This window comes from Neopelma chrysocephalum, unplaced genomic scaffold, assembly GCF_003984885.1.
Source record: "Neopelma chrysocephalum unplaced genomic scaffold, ASM398488v2 Primary Assembly neopelma1_97222, whole genome shotgun sequence".
Taxonomy (NCBI): domain Eukaryota; kingdom Metazoa; phylum Chordata; class Aves; order Passeriformes; family Pipridae; genus Neopelma; species Neopelma chrysocephalum.
In genome coordinates, this window is record NW_020925863.1 from 3,140,621 (window position 1) to 3,160,448 (window position 19,828).

A 19,828-nucleotide genomic window follows, 5' to 3' on the forward strand; every position below is an offset into this window, starting at 1 on the left:
GACAGCTGGCTTCAAAACACGCCCACAATGAGTTTTTACGAAGTAGCACTGCAGTAACACTTCAAACAGTTCCATTTCAAATGGATCATGGGAGGGATTAGTAAATAAAAGCTTGTCTTTGAATCTCTCTTGTTTCTTAAGAGTTGATTAAAGCCAAAAAACATACAAACAAATGCCAAAACCCCCACACCAAACCTTGTCAAATAATCTTTTTGTTATCAAGGAACCACTTACCACTTCTCTGCTGAGGTGTACTAGGGTAGAGATAAAGGGCATAAACCATAGATCAACACCTTTTTTTCTTCATAAAACAGAATAAAAGCATGGCTTATTCAAAGCTTGCGGGAGGGAAAAAAGAGCTGAGTTTACACTAAACTGAGTTGTTATGGAAATGCCCCACATTCTTCAAATCTAAACAATTAATAAAGTCCCACTCAACCAACTTTCTAGTCCTGGACAAACTGAACAGGAGGCTATAACCATAACTTCAATTCAGTGAATTTTCTCTTTTTAGCAGTAAAGGGCATTACATGCTATAAAGTACATTCAGTCCTCAATGCTGCAAAGCAGAGCTGGTGGACTCTCTCAGTTTTCCTGATGTCTGCTAGCCACCTGTAATCCAATTGGTGTCAGTGACAGAGGAGAACTATTAGTTCTTTTTTCTAATAGTTTCTTTTTCCACAGACTTTAATCTGTGGTGATAAAAATATGACAGAGCTCTGAAGCATTAACTGCATTTCATCATGGCTTTTAAACTCTCCAGAGCAGGCATTTTCAGCTGTCGAGGCAGCAGCCACATTACCTGCTAAAATACTAACAGTAACTGCCATATTTTATCATGATTTTAGGTAGGCATAAAAGAAGAGCAAGAAACTCAAGGAAGAGAACAACAAAAGGTTTAAACATATAAAAAAAAGCTGTTGCATCTTTTCATAAAGTATGTTTACCTAATACAGTGACTCTCATTCCTCTACTGTGGAGAGGAATGGCATTTGAAGAGCCAGTTAAGTGTCAGCCATGAATCGTAAATCAATTATATCTGACCCAGACATCGACATCTTGTGAGGGGTTGGAGAGCAAAAGAGAAACTCTACTGTCCTTTGGGGGAATCAAAAGCTAGAGATGTAATGGGTTTAGAAAGGTGCACCAGAAAAACAGCATGCAATCTACTTCTTTTAATACACAATACCTCTGTTGTTTTTCTACTCTGTCCTTTCTGGAGATACACATGATGACATTGTTGTTTTGATATTTTTGCTACTCTTTATATGAAATCAAACAGATCAGGTAAATGATACCGTCTAAGAGAGAGAACCAGCAAGAGAATTAAAAAAAAAACCCCACACCCTACTTAAATGTCTTTATTTCGATGGGGATTGTTTGTAGTGTAAAAGTAGCCTAACAGTTCACTACATACAATCTTCAATTCTTCTCCCTCAGCCCCAAATGGTTTCCCAGACAAATGCTTTATATCTCCTAAAAAATCTGCCTTTAGAAAATGGGACAATTTTAACTGAAAAAGGAAACAATGATGAAAAGATTTTAAAAATATAATAAGAGAGTTTCCATGGTAATTCTGTTGGTGACAGCAGTGAAATTTCACCTGTGTGTTTTGATTTTTATATTATCTCCTTTCTATGTTTACTTGCCATGAATAATCTTGCTCTTTCAATGAATATTCATGAAGTGTGGGGGACTGCAGTTGTAATGAAGCCAATAGGCATTTGCCATTTACTTTTAGAAGGCAGTATCAGTGAAAACCACAGTAACATTCAGCCTTGCATTTTGTTTTTACCAATGGGCAGATGAGGAAGGTAGGTACCTGTAGGTAAGAGTATAGGACAGGGATTGATTATTGAATTCCTCTTGTATGACCTTTCTACACTTTGGTAGCCATTCAGCTTGTGGACAAGAACGGCAGTCCAATAAATTTTAAATAAACATGGGGAATTATTTGCAAAAGATTTTTAGAATTATTTTACCTCAGTTACTTTACCCTTCTCCCCCCAAAGTGGTAGATAAATACAGTGGAAAAGATGTGTTTACAATATTTTTTTGAGCATTCATATAATAAATCTGGTGTTAGCAGATTTGCATCTCCACAGGGAGACAATCCACTTGAACAAACTAGACAACCAACTATGTGCAACTTCAACAAATTGCCCACAGGCAAACAGTGAGAGTTACAGTAATATTTGCACATGTTCCAAACTTTCAAACAGCTGAGATGTCCTGATTTTCACTAGTTTATGCTCTTAACTGGCTAGTAGATGACTTCTTACACCATGGATAGCATTTTCAACTCTTAGGTGGCAGTGCTATGGTGAGATACGAAGTATTCAGGAGAATGCAAACAACTGAAATTGCCCAGCTATACTTTAATTCTTATAATATATATTTATTTTAATGTAAAATGGAGAGAACGAGAGAAAGATCTAATACAAGGTCTTATTTTATCCCATGCTTTTTAATTTTACCAAATTCCATCCCCACACACCTCTTAAAAAAAAAAAAAAAGATGTTCTTAAACTTTGCTGTACCATACATGCAGCAACAAAAATCATGGACCTAAACAATATATGAATAAGAACTACCAGTATCTAAATATAAATCAAATAGCCCTTTTCTACATTGCTCATTTTACTCTGCCCTAAACAAATTTAAAAGTTGATTTCTTTTCTTTACAGTCCTCAACAGGCTTGGGCTGTTTGATCACCATAATTTAGGAGAGATTGAATGAGACTTCCTAATGAGGAATTCTGCAATGGCTGCTTGCCAAGGAATCAATCAAGTGATCTCTTTCAAAGTCTATCACTAACCTCATTAAACTAGTGAGAAATGAAGCTGTGAGTTTCTCAACTTCATTCCCTACAGGCTTCTGACACACCGAAGGGCTGCCAGGGAGGGACACTGACTGCATCCCCCAGACGTGCACACTGGGCACTGGCTCGGGGAGGAGATCCTATGGATCTAATAAGGTCACAGAGACAAAAATGGCTATAGAGGCGATGCCCTTTAAAGACTTACTTTATTTGCATGTAGTTTGCTATGTAAAAACTGAGTGAACTTAAGACAATGTCAGCTTCACCATTGCGGCTCCCAGTCTTTTATCTGGCTGCTGGTTACTACCATGGTGATTCATCCTAATGAGTAGCAAACAACTGTTAGTAGGTGCCCTGAATCAGTACAGCAAGAAGCAAACAGACTGGCAGGAGCCTTTGTTTAAAGCACAGGTGCTCTGAAGATAAGAAAGCCCAAAGGAAGTGATAAGAAAGAAGTGATGCACGTGGTGCCTTGCACTTGTGTTCTGTTCACCTGGCTGCTGCAAGCAGGCATATATAATGCTTCCTACTACCTCACCCATATTTGGTACCATTCTCTGATCACCTCCTCTTCTGTCCCACTTGATCACACGGATATGACTTCTCTTTAAAATGTTACACGTGGTGCCACACTTCCAAGAGGAATAAGAGGATTTATTTTCTAATAATACCATTAAACTTCCAAATTACAGAAGGAATTGTCAAACCATTGGCATATACAAGAACAATCCCAAAGACCACCTTTCCCGAACTGTATAGCACCACAAGTCTGCTAAAATTACTCTCCAAACTGAAAGATTTTTCAATGCATATGTTATAAAATATTTGTCCACTCACCAGCTCTTAATCTTCTGGAAAAGTTCCCTAACCTCTAGAGTCTTAATAAATTCAGAATTAGTGGGATTTGATTAAAAACTTTCTAGCATGAAAAAGGTGGGGTTTTTTTGTGATTATAATGTTCATTCAATATGACATTCACTCACATGCTGAGGTCCAGCACAAGACCAAAGCTCTGCTTAAAATACACTCAATCCCACAGGGCTCTCCTTGCATAAATCACCATGTTCTCCACATCTTGCAGCACTAAATAATGACTGAACAATGTTATCAAGAGTGAGAATTAGACATCAATTCACTTAATGGAAGCATCTAAACATCAGTCAGAGAAATATTACCATATTACCAACCTATGGCACATATCATGAATCATATTTAAGATTCGAAGGTTTCAAGTATATACTCCCTGAGCAACAAATTCTTGACACACTTCCCAATGTTCTGAATATAAATATAGGCAAGATAATAAGAATCTGCACACTTAACTGTGCTGTTATCCTGAGAATAATATGCTACATGCAGTATGTTTCAGAGAAGCACTCTTACAAAAATAGTTTGATCTTTCAATAGGAATACTTCCTACTTAGGAGAACTATTGTTTTTAATTAGTCTGGAATACAGGCATTTCTTTAAGACACATTTAGGAAAACCACATCTCACCATAAAGAAACACTATATGAGATTCATCAGTGTTAATCCCACACAATGAAATTAAGCAAATTAAAGGACAGTATAATCTGACAGATTCATATTTTGCTGTACAGTTGGTTTAACTAAACTTAACCCAGGCAGCAGTTCCGACCATTCCAGTTATGATATAATATTTCACAAGTGAGGGATGTAGGCATAAGTCAGTCCCAAAACTCTTCCCCATACTGATAGAAGAGATACGGCTTTAGGAGAAGGTGAGAATTTCATTTCCTCAGCACATGTACTCCAGGAAACCTCCATGAGAACAACTACAATTTAAGGCTCAGTATTCACCATTAAAAACTGGGATGTTTGGGGATGTGTATTATAGTCTCTTTCTACCAGTTATTCAGTAATAATCAGCATACATTGTTTTCTGGTTCAAAATCAACCTCATGGAATAACTCTGCATTATTTTGAATTAGTTCAGCAGTATGACTTTAAAAATCTCTTTCTCTTTTAAATAAAGATGCACTAACCTAGAAGTAACAGCACAAAAATGTTCTATACATGACTGCAGTTGCAGGAATTTGGATTCAGAAATCTTTACCACAGCTGAGGTAGAGGGTGATAGGCAGTGTTTTACCTCCCAGTGAAGCTAAAAACAGAACTCTCACAGATTTCACAGTGTAGATTCCTCTGTCCTTACTGGCATTGCAGTTGCTATCCCTATCGTATTTTTTTATTCTTATTATTTTATTTGTAGTAGTCTTCCAAACTTCAGTCACAGGAAGTTATACAAGTGCATACTGCATGAGAAGACTTGAAAGAACAGAGGCAAGGTTCAAGAAAAGCAACTGCAGAAATATTTACATTAAAACTGGGAGCCCAGCTCCCAAATTATCCTGAAATCTCTACAGAAGTTTCCTTTAACACTGAAGGTACTCATACTAGACAGAAACATCAGTTTTTCATTGTACAGGTCTCCAAAGATTTAAATACCTAAAGGTAACTCAGTTTCAGTAGCATTGCTCAGCAGCTTTTCACATATATGCCTTGCTTGAATTAATTTTCGTAAGCTGTTCCTAGTTTGAATTCATTTTCATAATGCTGTTCCAAGGGATATGAAAGGATTAGACATGCTTAGAAGCATTTCTAAAAATGTTAAATTCCTGGGTTTGGCCTTCAATTTTTTGTTGTACCACCACTAGGTATGTACCACTATTTGGGGAACAATTTCAACAGCATGAAAGATTCCTCACCTTCTCACTTGCTCCTTTTTCTCTATCCCATCACGATGGTTCAGGCATCCTCAAGAACATGCCAGGCAGATGAACATCTTCGGTCAAAACTGAAAAATGAACCTGGACTTCTCATATCAAAATTAGTTGCCATAATATCATAGTTACCACTTCAAGAAAGGAAAACTTGGTTTCCCCTGGACAAAGTTCAGGTTTTCTACCAATCCCAAGAGGGTGAAAAGTGATATTTAACCCCTACCAACAAGACTTAAACATTTAGAAAGCGAGCTGCAGATCCACACCAAGGGCTGCTGCTGGTGTGAGGACAACATGACTTCGATCCACCTTTGATATTCAGACTTATTTTCTCTGGAAACCAGAATGCAGGTGCAAGAGGAGAGGAGATGGAGACCAGTGGACAGGTGAGAATCTAGTGTTACAGACTGCATTAGAACTTGGAATGCCATCAGGAGTTGGGAGCCTCAGAAGCCATGAAGCACTGTGAAGTTTCCCAGTCTAAGCAGTCTCCCACCAGCTCTCAGACAGAAGTCTACCATGATCTGGTGCCCCACTGTAAGACATTAGGTCACCTATGATCTGTTCAAGTAGCTTCTTCATGTGCTTCTCACTATACCTAAAAGTGCTTTTTTACAACACCCCACATCCCAGTGTCTGTCTTTTTTAGGAATAAGTCTCAACAGAAGCAAGAAAGGCTGAAAGAGAGATCACAGAATGACACAAAAGTGGTGTGATTATACCAGAGAGCACACCAAGCAATGATCTCTCCTACTGAACTACTACCACTGCCAAGCTTTTGGTAAGTGCTAAGGCAGAGACAATCTCTAACACAGGGCAGACCTTCCACTGATGTGTAGTAGTGTATAAAAGTAGCTAGCAAGTCACAGGAAAATTCAACTATATATGTAACAGGTTTTCCAATTAACAAGTCCTGTCCAATCTAAATATTACATTTCTACTCCTGCTGTATTTGTGTTCTTTCAAAATAGTTAATTTGTCCTAAATGCTTACGGATACAGAAGATATTTTGTAAGATTTCAGATTACTTCCTGTCCAACATAAGCTTTATTTCCTAAAATAAGTACAACTAGAGAAACAGGTGATTTAGAAAACAAATCAGAGCCAGTGCAATTACAGCAAGACTTGACTTGCCTTCAGAATGTAGCCTGGCTGTCTGCAAATCAGATTCTAATTTAAATCCTAGTGGGAAACTCAGAATTAGAATGCTTATCACTAACATGGTGTTCCTGTGTGTTATTTCATTTGGATTTGGACATGCAGCATTAGAATATAACTGGGTGAAAGAATATAAATATCTTACCTACCTTTGTTTTACTTTTGTAGATTCTTGCACATGCTTCACTTTACTTATGCAAATACACTGAAATAAAAAGGGACTATAACTGTGATTAAGGTTAAGCAGATGCTAATGTGATTTACAAAACCGGAGCTCTGAAAAGCAAATGGTTTCAAATTGAAAGGGGTAAACCCAGTCATCTCTGATTTCTCTCTCCTCCTCTGATTTCTTCAACTTTTCTTCACTTTCACAATCTCCTTTTGTAACAGCCCCCATGCTGCATGCCAGCGCTACAGCCTTTAATGTTATTTTCTTTTTGCATGCCTACTGATTAAAATAAGGGCTGAACTTAATATTACATGTAAGGAATCACAGTTGAACCTGTTTCATTTCTATAACGGTGAAAACAGCTGTTACACATGGATAACAGTGTGTATGTCTGAGCAGTCATATCTTCATTTTACAAAGAATATACAACCCTGGGCAAGACAACTATGCATCACCTTTATGAATGACTGCAAAAAGAAGTGAAGCACCTTGTGGCCTCTCACTGCCCTGCTCTCAGAACATGCCTCATCAGAAGTCTGTAGCTAGTACTGTTACCAGCTTCAGCGGTCAGGCTGGGCAAGCAGCCCGTTCTCAACACGTTATCCTTCGCCCTGTACAAGCCCCCAGTCCCACCAGTAACCCCTCATCATCAATACCAAGCACAGGCAAACCATTTCTAGATAAACTTTTCTCCAACTTGATGACCCTGCCACCTGAACCTTAACAAAAACCCAGCTCTAATCACTTATCTGTAGTTCAGTGATATTTTTTCACCGCAGCCTAAAATGTTGTTTTCAAGCAGCACATGCCACCTTCAGGTCTTAGATTAGTGTAATAGCCCCTTTCTGAATTCTCACCTTATTCTAGCTCATTTTTATCTGCAGTTCAACATTCATATATTAAATCTACTCCAGACACTCTTTCTTAGCCTGGCAGCACCTTTTGAATCTATGGCTTACCCTGAATTATATCCATATCCCATGTACTACCTTGCACTGCTTTACACCAGCACTTACTTACCTCACTTCATCTGTCAGCACCTTGCATGAATTAAAAGATGCATCTGAGCATTTTAAGATCTGCTGATGCAGCCTCAACCTTTCCACTAAAATTAGCACTTTTTGACCCACCACCTAAAAGTTGTATAGAAAATTAATAAACTTATCTAAATTATTTTCTAACTTAAAAGAACTGTGTTTTATTATGGGGGGATAGGGGAAATTAAACTCTCTTTTATTTGAGAGACAGCATCCTACAGAACACTGACATATTGCTCTGCCACTTTCAAACAGGAACATCATTTCAACCTGCTCCATTCTGCTGCTTTTCTTGAAATCAAATAAAATTATTCCAGTAAGAGAGGGAGCATATGCTGTCACAGTGCATCTGAAAATAGTGTGTGCATTGGCCAGCACTGTGACAGCTGAAATGCAGTAGAGGTGTTTCTTTTGAAGACATTTGCCAAGGAACAAGTCTTAAAGCCTTTCCTTGATTTCCTGAAAGATACTTCTAATTGCATCAGCAGGCATACTGCTCCTAAAGTTTGCAGTCACAGGCTGGCCTGACTTTTGGAACTATCCAATACCTTACATAGTTCTGAATGCAAGTGCCTATGCTTATTAATTGTAGTCAGTCCTGGAAATGCACAGGATGAATTTTCTTCCCAGTAATTCCCCTTCCTCTCCTCCCGTATCCTTGGGGTATAGATGTGCACATTGATATGTATTGTCACTACTTGCTCAGTTTGAGGGTGGCCCCTCTGGTTCCCACACCAAACTCTAATTCACTATATATTTGAAGAAGAGGGACAGGTTGACCCTCTAGTAACCAAAACATGATTAATAATGATGTGGTTTCATCATGGTTCAATTCTAATATAAAAAATATCCTACATTTGGACTTACTTTATAGATTAGGCAAGAATCTTACAGATTTACATGACTCCATGGCTATTAGTGAAGTTTTGTACTACACTATCTTAGAATCTGCCAATTAGGATGGTTATAAAATGCATATATTATAATTTTTTTAAATGCTGACTATACATTTCACCCAAAATATAAATTCATTATCATATCTGGTATGAAAATAGATAGCTGCAGAATAAACAAAACATAAAATGAAACCTGAATTAAAGTAAAACTCTTATGTGGACTAATACATATCTTTTTATTATGACAGGGGAAAAAAAGGTTAACATGATAGTGTTTTAAAATCAGAAACACTGACACTGCATTATAAATTATTCTCTCTCTCTTTGTACTTTATATTCATATAGTCTTAAGCGTTTGTGATTTCTCACCTCCAGGCATCCTTAAGTATGCTTGAGAACCAGAATAAATGCAAACTCAGAAGCCTTCTTGAACTTTAAGATGAAGGCCACTATGAATTTACTAGAAAATTCCATTAAATTCCTCATGCACATTCTCTACTGTCATTTCAGCACATTTATGATAAGAATGTGGAACTGCCTGCTTTGAGTAACTCTTCTACCTGCTATCTACTGGCTTGCCTGTCTCTGTTAATAGTGCTTTGGATTTCAGAGGATAATACAGTCTGGAATGAAACTATCTCAGGTTTAAAAAAATTATTCTCAGACATTAATTTTAAATATGAAGTAGAAATATCTGTGTTTAGCTAAGAACTGATTAATGGGATTGGATTTAATGTGCCAATTTAACATATTACAGTGATTTTATAAGCTGTGAATCTTCTTTCCAGAACACCTTGTTTCTATTTCATCATAAAAACATTCCCTCTTTCATTTATCTGGATGTGAACACTATGTGAAGATAAATTACATGCCACAGGTTTCCACATACCATCACACCCCTCATCTTCTGATACAGAAAGCTCTCTTAGAACTAAATTAACAGAAAGAGCTTAACATGTTAATAAAATAAGGCAGGAACTTGGTTTTATGGGATTATGCTGAGCAGTATAATGAACCGGAGGATCCCAAGTATTTTGTCATGCATTTCATACTCAACAAGATAACCAAACAATCATTTTTAAAAAAGGAAATCTACTGTTTGTTATTTAGAGTAACCATTTTAAAGAACTTACTTGATTTAGGGTCACAAAACCCTAATAAAATCAGTATGGTTTAACATGAGTTAAACATAATAACCTCTGATTTCAGAGGTTATTATGAACTAAGGGATATAGATAAGCATCCAGTGGGATCTTCAAAATATCTAACCATCTGTGTTTTACACCTGTTAATATTTTGTGTCCATGTAGGGCAGGAAAGGAGGGAAAAAGATTAGTAGGTCAGTTATATCTCAAAAATGTCACCCTATCTCAGTATAATTATATTAGCTAAAATAAAAGAATACAACTTGAAATGCAGAAATATATGTGACACTAAAATAGAAAAGTAAATTAATCCCTGCAATTAATTACACACAATCTAGATGTGTGCAAAGAATCAGGATATATGACATGATACATCACACACTATGTGGTCTAAGAAGCCAGCATAGGTATTAGTCCTTTGACTTTATTCCGTAACATGAATTTTTTTCAGGGCAAAGTAAATATAAATCCTGAAGACACTGAAATATAACAGCTGAAGGTTACACAGGTAACATTCAAACTATACACTCAAGCATTATATTTTAAAATTTAAAATAACTCAGTCAACCTGAATTAGACTATGCTCCATCATGTGCATAAATCCAGAACATCTAACAGATATTTTCGAGTTAAAAATGCTGTCTCTAATGATTTGACACCGATGTTTCATAAGGCTTCTTGGCTGCCAACAATCACATCCATCTGTTGTGTTGGCAGTGTGCTCAATCACAAGGTGTGCTGGATCTCTTCATTTTAGGCACCATTGCCAGAGAAATACAAAAACCTTTGAACTAAGTGCGAATGAATTCAGAAAGTACCAGTTAAAAGCTATCTGAATGGGACAACAAACTTTGGGCAGAAGATAAAGAATAGAGGAAAGAATTTAATAAATCTAACAATGGTCATATCATTGCTTGAAGAAGTGGGCAAACATTGAAAAGAGTCATTACTATCCAACAGTCATGCAAAATGATACTTCCCAAAAGACACATATTGGAAATAACAGCACTATCTTCTATTTCTTCCACAGAGCTTAAAGACCACTTCTTGACTTCTCTCTCATACATGTGCATATATAACTATACATACATATAATAGCAATACACATGCGTGTACTGAACATATACATATGTATAGCATATATAAATATTATAGACAAATATATAATAACAAGATGTGCATAAAATATATATACACAGATAATTTTTACTGACAAGCCCTCTGTGGTTCATTACAACTACAAGAAGCAAAATCTACTTGCTATAAAGTCTTCTGTTTATTCCCAGAGGGAGGGAGGTAGTCACTCAATGCTTCTGCATAGCAAAACACATTTTCCTGCACAGTTAAGAGGGAAAAAAGCACACAAAACAGAGTGGCTAATCCATTTAGAGAAGTTCTGTATGTTCTAGAAAAATTCTGCAGCTTCAAACTTTCTTCCTTTTTGAAGGAGAATTAGGAAGAGGTCTTCACTTGGGCAACAGTTTTTCCAGCCATCATTTTCATGCTAGCCACCAGTATATTGTTTCAGAAGTATTTAAGCAGAGAAATCTCACTGGAATTTCTGGTTGTTTTTTTTTTCTCTGCAACTATCAAGAGATCCTTAAATCAATTTATCAGCTATAAAATCTGGTATCAGCACGCAAAGTAACTTTCAGATGAATGCATTTCCCTTTATTCCACTACACAAATTCAGCCCTGTTACTCCTCAAGGCCTCAGTAAAACAGTCTATGACAGACAATTTTGGAAAAAAGTTTCTAAATTTTAGTTTCCTTTTTATTTCTTCCTCTGCACAGTCTGCCCAAAAAAGACTAAATTCATAGGAACAAAGCTCAGTATTTTAACATTCACTTCCAGATGCTTGGGTTTTGCTTTCTTAGAACTGTGGTGACTATGCATACCAGGAGAGCAGAGAAGCAGTTTAGAACCCCTGCATTTGCTTCAGCTGTCGCCAGGAGCTGAGCCCTGTGGGAAGAATCCTGCTCTGTCGGCAGCATTTCTCTCTCAGCTGTTTGGCCACGGGCTGCATCGAGGAGCATCCTCACTGCCAGCCAGTTACAGTCTCCAGCGAGAACTGATCTGATTTTGGCAAGAACGGGCTTTACACCTTTGCCAAATGTGATCAGAATAGATGAAGACAGTCAGGTACCTACACAGTCAATGCCTGAAGTGCCACTCAATAGTACATAACTGCAAACAGAGCAGCAATGGGATATTCAGATACAACATATAACATTAGATGTCAAAGTGACAGCAAAATGTGAGAATGCTGATCAAACAAAACAAAAAAATAAAGGTCCGCACTAGAATGGAATATTTTAGCTGAAGTCGTGAAACAGTAATAACTATTTCATTTCTAATACTATTTTTGTAGGAGTAATTCTTTGAGGTTTCAATCAATAACTGCTACTTTGTAATTTCTACTTATTTGAGGAGTGTGCCACAGAATCTTCACACAAAAAGCTCAATGTATGAAAGCCTCAGTTTATTCACCACAGAACAGCTCCATCTATAATTCTGGTGGCTTGTTGATCACCATCTTTGTGAACTTCAAATGACATGGCTCTCTTCTTAGTCTGGAGGAAGATAAAACAATTCACCTTTTGTAAACACATTCATAAATTTTGCCCACAAAAATACAAATACAGTCTGCAAGTACTTTAAGAAACAATACAGTGAATCAAAATTAAATTCAGAGCCTGACTCCATCACTTTGACTACTGAAGCAGTGTTTTCCAGCAACAAGACTGTTTCACAAATATTTTACATTAATGCCAGTATGAAATTATGTCAGTGTATGGCTGTACAGTAAGAGTCTGTAACTCAGAAAACTTAACTGTGTTGTTTTGTGGTGTGATAGGGAGCAATGAGGATTGACAGTAACTGAGTGACATCCAATTTCCTCAGATTTTAGACCTTTCACCTGTCACATGCAGGAACACCAAGTTCTTTTTGTGTTTTATTTTCTTAAAAATTGTTTTTATTCCCTTAAATATGTAAGATTAGTCTTCCACAAACATTTATATAAATTTTAATTATCAAGTTGAATTCATTTATCAGATTTTATAATAATGAAAAATGGCAAATATATATATAATATAATAATTTGTAAACTGAGATTTTTAATTTTATTTTATTTTAGCTGCTTTCACTTGTGGGAGATGAGCCTATATCTGAATCACAGATTGGCAGTTATATCCAAAGAATCTCACGTGGAAAAACTGATAAACTTGAAACTGGTTGTTGAACAGCTCTAAGGAGGATAATGCTTTTGGCTTCAGATCTTAAAACAGTCAACATTACAGTACAGGTTAAAAGTATTATAATATGCACTAGTAGATTTTCAAGGCTTTCATCACAGAAATGGGAAAGAAAGCAGTCTTGTAAGTCAGTCAGAGCATTACATCCCACAGTTAATTATTTGCCTGTGTAAAATTTTAGCCTAAATTAGCTAAACAGAACAAAATACCTTTATGACCTCTCCTGGAGTCTTCTACTGATGACACAATATCTTGTATTTTAACAGTTAGGAAGTCAGCATTTACCATACAGAATAGACTTTTAAATACGCTTACACTGAGACAAAAGATAAAATAACTTAAAGGCCTAGTTCTCTTCTGCATTATATATCTGCTTAGCTCCATTGGCAATTCATCAATTGATAGTGATTGATCAGGTTCAAGATGTTTTCAAGTGTTCAGATGGGCGGACAACACAAGAGTCAGGAGTATGACACAGTGTATATCGGACAAATAAACCTACCAAAGCTTGGCATTTTTATAAGACTCTCATGAAGACAATCATAATCAAATACATCCAGTGCTTCTGAAGGGTCCAAGTTTCTGCTAACTCCAAGCCTCTGTACTCTTTTTGTCTCAAGAATATAGATGCTGCCCACCACTCCAGCAAGCTAGTACAAGGTATGCCTAAGCAAAGGCAGGCCAGAGCAAAAATGATAACTTCTTTGTTATTACATGAACATGAGTTCACTGAGAAGTAAAAATCTCTCTTCCAGTTTTCCTTCCAATAGATCGTTCAAAAGTTACCTGTATCATTATCAAACACATGAAGTCACATTCATCTGTAGTGACACTTGTGGAGCTCCTGATACAAGTTCTGGCTCTGAGAGAATGGCATCATTTTATATCCATATAAATCAGGGAAGTACTTCTCCCAGTGCTTTTCATACCATTCCTGCTGTACCTCAGGCAAATTACATTCTTTTCAAGGGTAGCTCACAGAAAAATTTTTCCAGAAAGCAATCAATAAAATCTCCTCTCATGCCCTTCCATCTCTCTCAGCTTCCCTGAGAAATAAAGCCACCAGCTGTGCTGGCACCTTTGATAGATGACTTGAGTGAATTTTTCTGGACATACTCCCTCTCTCTTAAGCATGTAAGTTGCAAAACTGTTGTTCTGCAGACCCTACACCATTGAGGTGGGTTCAACCATTCAGTAATCCTGGAAACACACTGACTGACTTCAATCTTGCAATGAAAAGAAACCAGCCCAGCTGGAAACCTAAAAACGTATGACAAAAGTCACACTGACTGTTCAGAAAGAGCAAAAAAATTTCACCAAAGTTAAGCAGTGTTTTCCCTAAATGAATAATAAAAACTGCATTATTGCTACACAACAAATAGAGATGCAACAAAGCCTCTTCAGGCTTTAGGAGACTATATATATTTTTCTTCCTGAATTTACTAATTATATTATGTATTTTTAAAACACTCTATATTCACATCAAATTATTAACCTATCAATTATTTTAAAATAAGGTATAGATACATGTACAATAATTTCCTCAGGGGTATGTCAAATTATATAATTCACCTATTTCTAATCATAAGCAGTGATAAAGACTTGTAATGACAAGTAGTATTTTGTCATTGGTTATGGTTAACATACAATTTTGTTCTAAAGTAAGGATACATTTCATTTTTCTCCTACTCCTTAACATAAAATGGCAATGATCTTAATTTAAGCTAGAAGTAAAACAAGAGCTAATTTAGCTACAAGGAAAGCAAGTCTAGTTATGTAAGCCTTGGGATGAAACTTCACTGCAAATGAAATATTTGAAATGAAAATCAGCCTGTTACACTTGCCTTTTTACTGGGCCTAGAAGCAATACAGTTACAGCTCATCCATTCAATCACTTCTGATTTCCAGAGTTTTTTTTCCAGAGGGATGTTTAAATGAGATACCTAAATGTATTTTATGCCAAACAGTCCAAGTATTAACAGAACTGACTTTGGGTCTTATACCTAAGAATAATTACAGAAATCATTTCATCTGTCATGTGAAGAACCCAGAACAAAATAAGCTGCCACAAAGCATTGTGTCATGTCACCATACACATGCACACACACACATTTTATACATGGAATATCGCAGTTGTTCACTTTCCCTCCTACAGGGACACAGTCTAAGGTGGCAGCTTTCCTTGGGGAATATGCTATCATTAGATTTCCCATTAGGGCCTTTTCCATGGAGAAAGGTTTTTCCTGTATCACAGGTTAAATCATGCTAATTTCAAACTAGAGGCAGTCACATCAAATTGATTTTTAGAAGCTGAAGAGAGGTAAGGTGGATGGTGTGAGGGGAAGCAGCAATGTGCATTTTCAAAATTGTGCTTGCATATTCTGTGTTTCAGAAGCCCTTGAGATTTGTATTGCTCTATTTACCTCAGATCTACCAATTCCCACTCTCATACCCACTGGCAGAACATCACCAACAGCACTAGATTTCTGTGTTGTAAGCAGAGCTATGGCTCCTTTTTGAACTTATGCAGCTTAGTGTCACTGTTTCCTAGAATTAATCCAAAAGTATAAATATCAGACACCTGTTATATCTTTGTGTCTGACACACAGTAATTTCTCCAAACTGAACTGAGAAAGCATAACTAATACAAATAACAATAAGGTATCTCTGACAACAGGAAGAGTCATCCTAAGAGTCCCATTTCACCTACGGGAAAATGAAAACATTATTAGATATCAGAAGACCGTCTGAAGAAAGATTTGGGACCTTCATTCAAGAAAAAACAAAACTGGATTTAGGAAGTGTCAGATTCTGAGGTGTGAAGCAGTCAGGGATGCTGTCATTGCTGGGAAGATGCAGAGCGAGCTACTCCTGCTTGTCATGGATAGACTACTGTACCTTCCAAGGAAAGCAAGTGGTGGGGGGAAGCAAGAGAAGAAGGGTGCCCTCTGAAAGTCTGTGAAATTTTTAGAATTTGCTGTCTCAGATAGGATGGCTATACTCATACAAAGAATTGAAAAAATCAGTCTTATTAAAGTATTTCTGAAGAGTTTAAAATTACCCTCTTTTAACCTAGCTTATATAAATACATGCATCATGCATTTGTGTGTAGATATATATATCAATTATATACTGGATCTCATCTTACAGCTTGAAAAGCTACCATGTGAACCATGTTCATCACAAAACTGCAGGCTAGCTATCAGGCAACCATCTATTGCCGTTTAACTAATGAAGATTTATGCAAGCCAAAAAAGTTCAAAAAGCACCTTTGTAATTCTTCAGGAAGAAAATACGTAGCAATTTTTTTTCTTCTCGCTTTTAATAAAATTCAAAAGTTAGAAATAGGAAAAATGACAAATTAAGAAAAAAAAAAGAAGTGTAAAATTCATCTCCCCCCTACTAATGCACACAATGTACCACTTTCCACAGTATCAAAGATGGGAAAAGGTTATTCAACATATTTAATCATTAATCTCTCCCTCTACCTCTCCAAAACAATTCCCAAGCAATTTCTTTTTTTTTCCAATTTTTTGAAAAGCCATTCCTCCCTTTCCTTAGGAAAGCTGGAAAATTCATATTACCTATTACCACTAACAAGCATGCCTTGCTTTAGAGTTGGGATCATAGGTCTTCTTCTCCTGTTATCTGTTAGTTTAACAACCCTACAGCCATGAAAAGATTTCACAAACTCTACAAACTCCACTACATTACACAGAGAAGTGGAAAACCATGAGAATTACGTTGGCTGAGAGGGATAGTTATGCATTTATATTCAGGACAACATGGTCCTGTGACTACAACGGGAATACTGATTAACATGTCAGGATGTATAATTGGTCCCAATAAATGAATCCCTGAGGAATTTCTGGAATTTCCAAGTTCACCAGTAAGTATATATACATACCTGAAGTCTCTGCTTAAGTGTATTTCATACCTGAGCATCATTTTCAGCTATAAAGAGCAGTTATAGACAAGTTGACTAAAGACTTTGCTGTAACTCCACAGGTAAATGTAATGTCCTCTAACATTGGGCAGCGATCAGGCAGCTTGTCCTCCCTGGCTTGGAAGGTTCCCATTACAGCCAGTGGTGAGAACTTCCTCTGGGCAATGACACAGTCTGCTTGTGACAGGCACCTCAGACTGGTGGAGTAACACCCAAAGCAACTCAAAACCTCACAGCTTCTCCTAAGCACTTAGTTCTGACTAGATGCCCAGCTGGTAGCAAAAGGCAATTAGGTGATAAAACTCTCACTTGAAATTAATGTGAAGACCCTGGGTTAGTATACTAAAAGGAGAACTAGCAAAGCTTTTAAATTCCCTCCTCTTCTAGCGCTTGTTATTTCAGACTGATAAAGGAGAACAAAAATATTTGAGAATTTTTGCACTTTTATCTCACAGTTCTACATTAGATACTTTCTTCTTTCATGGTATAGGAACCCATGTGAAGTGAGCAGCAAGGGCAAAAGCGACTGTTATTAAGCAGAGAAGTAACGAGACATTTCAGTGCAGAATATTTGAGAATTTTAAAAACTGTATAGGTTCCCTCTATGTATCTCTCTCTTCTCAGTATACATAGTTTGCCCACACTGCGTGATGATAGCATGAGACATCAAAGTATCGCTCTTACTCTAGAATGATGGCAATTCAGAAGACAGATTGCAAATTTCACAGTAAATCAAAACTGTTCAAAATGTTCTCCAGACTCTCCTCTTCCAGCAGCAAACAGTGATCAGCCTCTGGAGCATTACTTCAGTGTTCACTGCCACCTATTTAAAGAAATTCAGCATCCTTGACATTGAAAATGGCTTAAGATACCAACTTCTATACAACAACTGTAGCAGAATGATGCCATAGCAACTTCAGTTACAGATACCTGAAAGAAATAGCAGCTCCTGTCCTGTATCTATGCCTCATATCTATTTAATATGAATTTGCATTAAAACCTCATCTATCTTGGCATTGAGGTTAGACTGTATTGTCATTACCCACGTAAGTTAAGCACAATATCCTGTAAACCTAACATACCTAGGAAAATTGATTGTTCATGCATTTCACACATGAAAAAGATACAGCTGCTCTTAGAAGTTCCCTTTGACTCTTCCTTGCTGAGATATTCTTTTTCTGGGTGCACAGTGAATTATTGTTCAATATGCCCTCCTCATATGAAGCTCTTATTAAAATCCTCACTCCAGTTTTATAAAGAGTTTGCAAGATGAGAACATGCCCTATAGAAACCAAGGGTCTGCCTTAAGGTATTTGTTTTTCTTTGTTGCCATAAAACAGTTGCCATTTTATTGACTCCTAATATACTTGTATTCAGTAGGCATAGCAAGTACACACCGCAGTGATGTTAATATAACAGGGCACTAATCAGGAAATGACATTTTGAAAACCTCTGTATTTTTAAATTGCATTCATTTAAAGAAAAAAGTCAACTAAACCCACCTCCCTGCTTAATTGGGTAGTTTAATCCACAGACCTGTCACAGAAAGAACACAACTGCCAGAAACACTGTGTTCACATCGCTGCTAAGATTAAAATCAAAGAGAATGTCAGCATTCCTTTGGAAACAGGAAGAACCAGGGTAGAGGTTTTTTATTGTAACAAAATACTGTGAAATACACGTACAATGGGAAAACAGAGTGTATTTATTTCTGTTGGGGTTTTTTCCTCCTTGTGTTTCTCAAAGCATTTTTCTTACAAAAATTACAAAAAAAATATCCTAGAAAAATTAAGAGTGGTGATGGTTCAATACACATTTCTTGGCAGGAAAACACACATTCTTTCCTTCAAGGCCAAGGAACACCTGTTGAGTTTTAGACCAAGATTTTCTCAATATGGGCGCTTTAGTTCCCAATCACCACTTGTCAAGATAAAAACCAAGAAATATCTAAAATTCACTTTGTGTTTATTTTACATAGATTTAGAACTTAATAAAATAAAAACTAGAAAAATCCTTATTAGGACCTTTTAGACCTCTTGTTCTTCTGAGTTGGAATGAAAGTTCAAAACTGGATTGATAATTTCAGACAAAATGATTTGGACTGGTTTTAGCTCCTACTGTTACGGAGTATACAAAAGTCAGGTTATCTCAGAAATATTTGATTATTTTAACTTTTAAATGGGAAATCTCTCTCTGTTGAGTGTAGGAAATCTAACCACTTCCATATGTATGTTAAATTGCCATGCTTTTCAGTAAATTCTAATTGCAAAGATGCAATTAACTAAAATAGCTTTTTTCCCCCCCAGGTAGAAAGCACATTTCTACCAAGCTTCATTAATTGCTGTTTTGCAGCAGATGATCACATACTAACTGTTGTAGGACAGGAGAATGTGTTTGTAACAGTTGTCCATTAAATTTCAATCTTATTTTCCCCAGTGTAATTTCGTTGACTTTTCTCCATGAAAAGTTTTGCCCCATAAATGCTAACTGTGGTTATACTTAAATTCTACCTTAACTAGCAAACACAAAGCTAGGTAGCATCTAAAAAGGATTATTTTAATAAATAAAAGTCTAAAACAGTAGGTCAAAATCAGCTTTCAGTTATACTGAGATAAATCCTCAGTAGATAGTAGGCTTCACTAGTCATGCCAGG

At 36.7% G+C, this 19,828-nt stretch overlaps 1 long non-coding RNA gene across 2 annotated transcripts in view; it reads right to left on the bottom strand.

The window, feature by feature from the left end:
• Positions 1-19,828, bottom strand: part of LOC113961478 — a 159,957-nt gene that overhangs the window by 72,258 nt on the left and 67,871 nt on the right. For both annotated transcript variants that reach the window (XR_003532311.1, XR_003532312.1), the window contains exon 3: positions 12,463-12,545. This is a non-coding gene — a long non-coding RNA (uncharacterized LOC113961478). The remainder of the gene's footprint in view (positions 1-12,462; positions 12,546-19,828) is intronic.